Source organism: Physeter macrocephalus, chromosome 1 (genome assembly GCF_002837175.3).
Source record: "Physeter macrocephalus isolate SW-GA chromosome 1, ASM283717v5, whole genome shotgun sequence".
NCBI lineage: Eukaryota > Metazoa > Chordata > Mammalia > Artiodactyla > Physeteridae > Physeter > Physeter macrocephalus.
In genome coordinates, this window is record NC_041214.2 from 124429136 (window position 1) to 124438691 (window position 9556).

Below are 9556 nucleotides of genomic sequence, written 5' to 3' on the forward strand. Positions count from 1 at the left end.
GTGTGAAAGCAATATGAATTCAGTAGAACCTGTACTTTGAATCTTGAATTTTGATCTTTTCCTGGGCTATGGATTTTCAGTTGAATACTTTTTCTTGATGCTGGACAGCAGCAGCTGAGCTACATCTCAGGCAATCACAAGGGTAAGCAACCAATACACTTACAGTCATTCTGTACCCATACGAATATTCTGTCACTTTCAGTACAGCATTCAATAAATTACATGAAGTGTTTAACACTTTATTATAAAATAAGCTTTGTGTTAGGTGCCTTTGCCCAACTGCAGACGAATATAAGTGTTCTATGCCTGTCTGTGGTAGGCTAGGCTAAGCTATGATATTTTATAGGTTAGATGTATTAAACGCATTTTTGACCTAGGATATTTTCAACTTTGGATGGGTTTATCAAGAGGTCACTCTATTGTAAGTCGAGGAAGATCTGTAAAAGGCTAATTATATTTCCTTTTCAAGAAGGGGAGAAAGCTTACTTGCAGAAAATTTTGTTACACAAAGTTGAGAGTCACTGTAGCCAGTTTCTAGTGGTACTTGACACTAGAAGAGTGTCTTAGGCTCTTGACAATTCCATAAAAGCCAACAAATAACCCTAACTATATTTACCACTGAAATATGGAAACAAAGATTTCCTATGTTAGTCACACTAATGGTCTCTCTTTTAAGCAGTCAGAATAGAATTGTCCACATGGACTCAGGGCAAAGTTGTTGCCTCAGACAGTACATGCTACTCTCACAAAACCCATATACCTGCTATATCACTGAGAATAGCAGAATGGTGATATAGATTTAATGGTTTTGTCTAAGCCCTATTAAGATTATGACAATCAGGACAAAAAATAGAACAAAAAGATACTTAATATTATAAAGTGAACATAAAGGAAGATAAAAAGTGTTAGTAAAGCAGAGGCTCATCTATTGAGCTCCCTAAAGAGCCAAATCAGAGAAATAATCTCAGAAGTGTCTTCTTAATTCTCAGTGAACAAAATTAGTTCTGCTAAATTTAGTATTTGGAGGTGTAAATATTGATTGGTATTCAAATTATTTGACATGAAGGGACAAAGGGAAGTTGAACCATGAATAAAAAAGGCTTCTAGAATATATACTGTCATGTAGGAAGTCCCAAGGTTCTATTTGGCAAAGATTTCCAAGTTAATATCTACATAGACTCTTCAAACTGTCAATTCATAAGTCAACTCACTCTTAAAAACAAAAACTGGATTGAATTCTTGCTTGGACAAGGGAGAGACACAAACAAAAGTGCAGCCTCTAACCAAACAAAGGAAGAAACACGATTTTGGATTTGGGAAAAAGGGGGGTTTAAGTAAAATTGAAATGAAACAGTGTTTTGATTGGGTCAAAGCAAAGAAGGACTGTGTATAAAGAGGGTAGACTTCGTCCTGGGCTATGAAGTGTATTGGAATCCTAATTCTTGGAAACCATGGAGTTAAGATAAATGTGGGTCTCACGTTGAGTTTCAAAATTCCTTACCTGAATCTTTTCACCTGCTTGGATTCAAAGTTACTTCCCTGTAATCAAAGTGAATGATTTTAGATCAGAAGGTTTTTAGGACTAGGTCCATGATGTTAATTAATCAAAGTCATTTTTACTGGTTGACATATGCTTATTCTAAGTTCAATGATTGGAACTAAGTTCATCAAAATCTTTGTATTTTGTTGGCATGTTTTCTTGACGTAGTGCTTGATACTGACCTCTTGCTGTGTGTTTGAACATTTTCATAACATCTGCAGAAATTCTGAGGGTACCTTGTGCTCAGGGGCAGTCATTTAGACTGCCATTGGGTACATAAGGATCTTACCTACCCATGTTTTATTCTCTGTAAAGGCAGATCTCAAGGAAAATTCAATACAAATAAGATTTTAACATTTTAGGGTTGTTTACACTGCAGCAATGACCACCTTGAGTCTGGACAGTGAAGTATCATCTTCCACAGCAGCTCAGGTTTGTAGGCATAATTTTTAATGTTTTATCTGTTTGATCATCATTTTATTAAAATGTCCTTAGCAGGTAAGCAATCCTTTCTCCTCCTCCCTTTTTCTGCCTTCTGTATCACACTTTTTTTTTTCTCTTGAAAGGCTCATACATATTTAGTATCAGCTCATTGTAAGGAGGTCTTTCTCATTAAAATTATTATTTTTTTATTGCAATGGAAACCTTTTTTTTTTGATGGGACATGATAACATTTGTTTACAGAATCAATAAAATAGAAATATTTGGATCCAGTTCAGTGAGCATCTGTTCTATCCCTAAGAGCTATTAAAGAAATGATCAATTATAATCCTGTTTAACTCCTGCTGTTTTTTAATCAGTGAAAGAATGTAGAGGTAAGTCAAAAGGCGCCCATAGCAACTCATTAGTGAGAAAAGTTCCATCATTTATTTCTTCAATTTTTTATTATTTTAGATACTTACTTTCATAAATCATCATCATCATCATTCCACACACTTGTCTTCCTCACTGAGTCCCTTTTCACTCCATTTACTTCCATTGTTCAAGTATTTTTTTATTCTTTTATTTGTTCATTTGTGTCTCTTTGTTTACTGCTATATGCTGAGAGTTTAGGACCATTTGAAACACTTGGTAGGTGTTTGTTATTCAAAAGACAACTAGTTATGTATTTTAATAGAACCAATAAGGAATATCTGGTAAATAAAGGAAAGAAAAAAGCATCAGAGATGAAGAGTAGAAAAGGCATGGGTTTTGAAGTTAGATAAATGTCAGATTAAAATATTTTTCAATCCTTCTGTTCCTCATTTTCAAAACAGGGAATGATATATATCATGCATGGAATTTATGAAAAGCAAATGAAATTATTTTCAAAAATAGTTGACAAACTGGTATACTGTTCTTAGTAAATCTGGTAATGAACAACGCAAGAATTACGATAACAGCAAGATACAATATGATTTACCATAATTCCAGTACTTAGATATGACATTTGAATATTTCCATTTCTATTACTTTTTTTCTCTATCAATATTTTTTGGCTTGGCAAACAGCATTCCATAAGCAAATATATTCTTCACTTAAAATTTTAAGTATAGACTCAAGATATTTTTTAATACTCAAGATATGTACTATAAAATCTTGTTGAAAATTTTGGAGATTTCTAATTTTTATTATAAAAGAGGAAATACTTTTATGAAATGTTTTATTCTGATAGAAAAACACAAGAATGCCTGTTTTGTGCAATATGTACAGTTTTAACTATCAGTTGCAAAAGGTTTCCTAATGAGCAAACTTGCATTACTATGTTTTGTTAGTATTTTGAATATATTTCAAATATTATTACTTATCTATATTGTTTTTTTAGTGAATAGGCTGTTCATGTCTTTTGCCAAAATGCTTTTTCTAATTTATTTTTATGTACCCATTGTATTAAAAATATCAACCTTTTATCTTAATTTGATTTAAATAATTTTTTATTTTATTGGATGTTTTTAAATTATATTTTCAATATTTAGAAACTTAAATTATATGCAGTTTCATCTATTATAATTGTATTCTTCTTTGTTATGTATCCCACGGCATTAAATGTCCAAAGCTCATACCAATTCAAAAAAAGTCCAGGTTTACTGACGTGTAACATGAAGAAAAAATCTGATTGGTTTACCTATTTTTTTCTTTAAAAATACTTTCATGTCAATGTTGATGCATCATACGTCAAATGTCATTCCTTTTTTTACAGTTTTCTGTAATAGTTTGAAGTTTAATTTTATATTACAATTAAATGTTTAATCATAGGATTTATTTTGATTGTTAGAATAAGGTGAGGACTTATTTTTGTTATCTTTATAATCAGTTTTTCCATGTCACCTTGTTATTCATTCTTTTTTTTACAATCATATGTGGAAAATGATATAGATATTTCATGCATTTTTATATTCACTTTTTAGTTCAGTATTCAAGGATTGTAACAGTAATAATTAAAATAACTAAGCAGTGTGGGATAATAACAGTTTTGCCTACTTCAACTGGGAAAATGTCTAATTAGATTCCCTAGAAAATATACAGCCATTATCCTAATCAGAAAGGCTCAAAATGTCGAAGACACTTTTGACTCATATTTTTTGCTCATTATCTACATTCACACAGTTTTAAAATTTTTAAGTCCTTCATAAGGAATATTTTTCAAACTGATCAATAAATTCCATCCATTCTCTTTGTCACTTCTGATTTAGATTTCCTTATGTCTTAACAGAATAGGGATAATATAGCCTCTTACTATTTTCCTGATATCTTTTCTCTCCGTACTCCAATCTTTTATTCTCAATGCTGCTACCTTTTCTTTTAACATGGATTTCTGATTATATTATTTTTTTACTGAAATGTACTTACCAGTACTGCCTTGCTCACTGAATTTATTTGAAGTTTTAAAAGTTGGACCATACACACCTCAATCCCCATTCTAGATGGCAACATAATATTGATCCAGTTTTAACTTCCATTGTGACCTAGGTCAAACTGATTTTTTCTCTTTTTGTTCTTCATTTTTCTAAAATGTTTATACCTTCCCATTTTCCTGTTCTATGAAATCCCTTTCCAAACGCTCATTATCTGTTTAATCACAGTTTGTCATCTCCTATAATTTTTCCTAACTCAGTTATAATAATCTCTTTTAGCTTCCTCCAGAGCATATATATATATTTTTAATTTTATTGTGACACTGTTATTTCAGCTTGTTTTATGGGCACTTGATATTTTCTTTTTATCTTCAATTGTAAGTAATTTGGGTATAATGCTGAACATTAGCTGTTTATTCTAAAACTTTTAAATAATTTCATTATAATATGTTTAGCAAAAAATAAATATCTAGTGTATGCATTCCAAAATCATATTTTTCTTGTTTAAGTTTAATTAGAATCTTTATTTTTCCTAAAAAACAAAATTTTGAAAATTCTGTTACACTCCTAGTGTTCTAATTTTAAGAAAAAAATCAAATAAATGATATAGTATTTGTAATGATTACAAAATTTTAAAATTTATACTAATGCAGCAAAAATGTTTATACAAATAAATAAGGAAAAGTAAACAGTAGGTCAAAGTGTTCTAATAAATATTTAATAATATGTGTAGCCTATCTGAGGATTGTTTGAACTCATAGTATAAAAGTTGCATGCACATTTTCAGTATAAAGAGCAAAGCATTTGATTGTTTTAGCCCTTATTAGTTGTAGTAGAGCTCATTTAAACAAAGCCATTTCAATATGGAAAATGAAGACAATAATTAAAGAAGAACAGGGACTTTTAAAGATATGTCAGGGGAGGGGAGAGATAAATCAGAAGACCATACAGGATTTTTAGGGCAGTAAAAATACTCTTTATGCTATTATAATGATTGATATATGTAATTATACATTTGTCCAAACCCATAGAATGTACAATACCAGGAGTTAACCCTAAGGTAAATTATGAGCTTTGAGTGATTATGATGTGTCAGTGTAGGTTCATCCTTGCTAAAAAAAAAACAATCTACTAATTCTGGTGAGTGATGCTGATAGTAGGGCAGGTTATGTATGTGCAGGGGCAGGGAGTATATGGGAAATTTCTGTCCCTCCCTCTCAATTTTGTTGTAAACCTAAAACTGCTCTAAAAAAATCTTTAATGAAAAAGAAGTATGCCAAAATAAAGCATTTCAAAAGCCAAATATCTCTCAAGCTGTCTTAGTAAAGTATTATTAATTACAGTGAATCAGAGAAAAAACATTTGTTTATAAATATATAAACATTTATAAATTGCATTGGAATTTTAATTCATAAAACTAATTTTTTTATAATTTAGATATTACAGTGAATCAGAGAAAATCATTTGTTTATAAATATATACACATTTATAAATTGCATTGGAATTTTAATTCATAAAACTAATTTTTTTATAATTTAGATATGGTCAAATATATTTTTGAAATTTTCTACTGTGAATATTCTAATTCTGATATTCCAAAAAGTTGAGATAAATAAGCAAATAAATCTTGATATTATTTCAATTTAATTACAAGGTCATCATCAAATATGTGTATTGCTACGCTTCTAGGTCTATATATTTAAAGTAGTTTCTGCTTCATTTTTGTTAGAAATGTTATATGCATCACATATGCTATCAACATCTGGTTTTCAAATCTCAAATAGATCAAGTATGTTTACCATGCAATATATCAAGGAAAACTGATTCATACACATGATTATTCATTTCCATTTAGTAGTGCTGTGGTTATATGAAATATGTGGTTCAAGTTAAATGTCATATTTTTTTCAACTTCTAATCTCTAAAACAACTCTATTGAAATAATAGTGAAAAGGAATTATGTTTTCCAAAGCTCAGAGTAAGAAATTTATATCAATACGATTTTCAATAATTCAATATCCACACAAAAAGAGAGTTTTGGGCTGCAACCTAGAGAGGAAGGCGTTATAATCCAGATATGTCCCTGGAGTGTTTGCAATGGAAATGAAAGCAGAGTCATAGGGAGACTGAATACAGAGTCTTGAGGAAGAAATTCATGAAAAGTAAGACAGATAGAAAGGTGAGTAATTGAAGATTAACTGAATAAAACAACCTCTTCAATCCTCATCTAGTCTTTTACCCTTAAACTCACACCATGTATCCACTGACTCTTCTAAAACTAATTCATCAAGATTCCTCAGAAGGTTCAACATTTCCATTGTTTGCTGGTATCCTACGATTCAAGACCCCTTATTTAGGCTTCTATCTGTCAACACAACCTAAAGTCAAGTCTGTTCATTAATATTGTCCAATTCGTGGCACAGATACCTCTGCAAGTAGGTGAAAAATTATTGCTCTTGAAATACATGGGTGCTGTGTTACTTAGACATAAGCAAGTTAAAAGCAAAAACAAAAAACCTGACCCCTACATTAAACTACACATGCAAATAAGTAGTTTGAGATTATTGATAAATCTAATACAAATGTTGAGATAAAAAAGCTAGAGAAAGAAAAGAAAGAGTAATATCTTTATGACTTGTATCTTCAACAAGACACAAAAATCACTATTGATCCATTGACCTATATTACAATTATGGAGTTCTGTTCATCAAAAGATACATTAAGAGTGTGAAACTATAAGCAGTGCACTGGGAGAAGGTATGTGTAATATTAATAACCAATCAAAACTCACATCCAGAGTACACACTGTATACATGTTTCTTTATCTTATTCCAAAACCATATTGTCTTAATTGTTGTATCTTTATACTATGTATTGATCTCTGATACCATGAGTTCTTAAATTTGTTTTTATTTATGATTGTTAGGCTTTTATGGGTCTTTTATATTTTACACATTAATTTTAGGATCAACTTATTTCTAAAAAACATTCTGAGATTCTACTTGGACTTATATTAACTCTGCATAGCAATCTGAGGTGAGTTGACATCTTGTTACTGAGAGTGGTACTAGAGGAACAGAATCTTAGGATGAGTTTTCTGAATTGATTCTGGGTCCCTGGAATTGTTCTCTAATCTGTTTAGACTTAAATGCAGTAATGACTCTATTTCCACTATTAAGGAGAGTACTGATAGTCCATGATGTCATGTGCAATAGAAAAATGCAAAATATTACCATTGGACACTCCTAATCAAATCTTATAAGAGGAAATTCTCCCTCCAGACTGCCATCAGACTTGAGGTGCGACATCATCTCTTCTTGGATCTCTAGCCTGCCGAACTGCTCTGCAGATTTCAGACTTGTCAATTCCCATAATCATGTGAGTCAGTTCCTTAAAATCTCTCTCTCTCAAATTATGTATACATATTATGTATCATATATAAATTCATATATCTTATTGTTTCTATTTCTCTGGAGAACCCTGATTAATAGAGAGTTTTAATCTTCCAGTGCATAAATATATAAATCCAATATCTCTCCATTTCTGTAGGCCTTCTTTAATTTTTCTCCAATACTTTGTAGTTTTAATGTAGAGATCTAGCACATTTTTGTTAGTTTTATAAATTAATGATACCTTTCTAATTGTTAGCTCTTAATACAAAGAAAGGCAAATATTTTTGTATATTGCTCAGTGACTTAGCTAAATTGACATTAATTTTAAAACTTTGTAGATTCTATTGAATTATTTTATTACAAAATAATTTCATTTGTAATGGAAGCTTAAATACTCATTCTTCTTTTTCAGTTTTTATACGTGTTTTTCTTCTTCCTTCATGGCATTCAGTATAATTTGAATAGAAGTAATAATCAACATCTTGTCTTGTTCATGAACTCAGGGGGATAGTGTTCAGTATTTCACAAGTATGATATTTGCTATAAGCTACCTTTATATTTATTCTCTTTATTAAATTAAGGATGTACCACTCTATTCTTACATTTTCTTTATGAACAAGTGTTTATTTTGGTCAGCTGTTTATCTGCCTATTGAAATGTGCATTTTTTTTCATTTATCTATTGATGGGATTAATTGCCTTGATTCATTTTTATTATTATTCTACACGTCTGGATTTAATTTTTTAATTATTTTGTTCTGAACTTTTATGGCTAGTTTATGGAAGGTATTGCCCTATAATTTTATTTTTTTGTAATGTCCTTTTTCAAGTTTGATTTATGAGGCCTGAATTTTGCGTGGTCTCATAAGATAAAGTAGAAACTACTCTCTTTTTATTTATTATCTAGAAGAGATTGTATAAAATTGATAATATTTAGTCCTCAAAGGTTAAGGAAGAATTGACCCTTCTGTGCCTGTAATTGTTTTGCAGAAAGTTTTTAGATGTAGATAAAATTTTTATAAAAGATATGTAACAATTCAGTTTTTCTATTTCTTTATGTGCTATTTTGGTAAGTTGGAATTTTAAGGACTTAGTTCTTTTCATGTAAAATGTGAAATTTATTGGACGGAGTTGCTTATCAGATATTCTTACCATCTTTTTAACATAAGACTCTATTTTGATGGTTCTTTTTTCATTCCTGATATTGATAGCCTGTGTTTTCTTTCTTTTTTTTTTTTTCTTTTTTTTAACTTGAACAATTTTCTGGGGGTTTATTATTTTATTAATTTTTTAAGAACAAACTTTTTAATTTCTGAGATTTTTCTTATAGGTTTACTTTCCTTTTCTTCCTCCTACCTTCTTTGATTTTAACGTGCTATTTTATTTTGCCTTTTTACATTGATTTTCTACTGGAAATCTTGTATTTTAAATACTAGAATCAAAGCTCTAAATTTACTTATAAATACTTCTTTAGCTACATTGCACTAGTTGAAACTATTTTCTTATTTCCATTGCAAATCCTTCTTTATCCTTATATCATTTATGTTCCCAGGAAATAAATATTAAATTATTATTGGGCAGTGTTTGCATTTTGTCCACACACACACACACACACACACACACACACACACACACACACATTTAAATATAAGTGCTGTTGTTTAGGAGTTTGCAATTTTAGAACAGTAAAAATCATATCCTGGATTAGTTCCACAGAGTAAATGAAGACATATGTTTACACTTATACTTGCATTATAGGGAAACAGAATTATATGTATATTGAGTAGACAA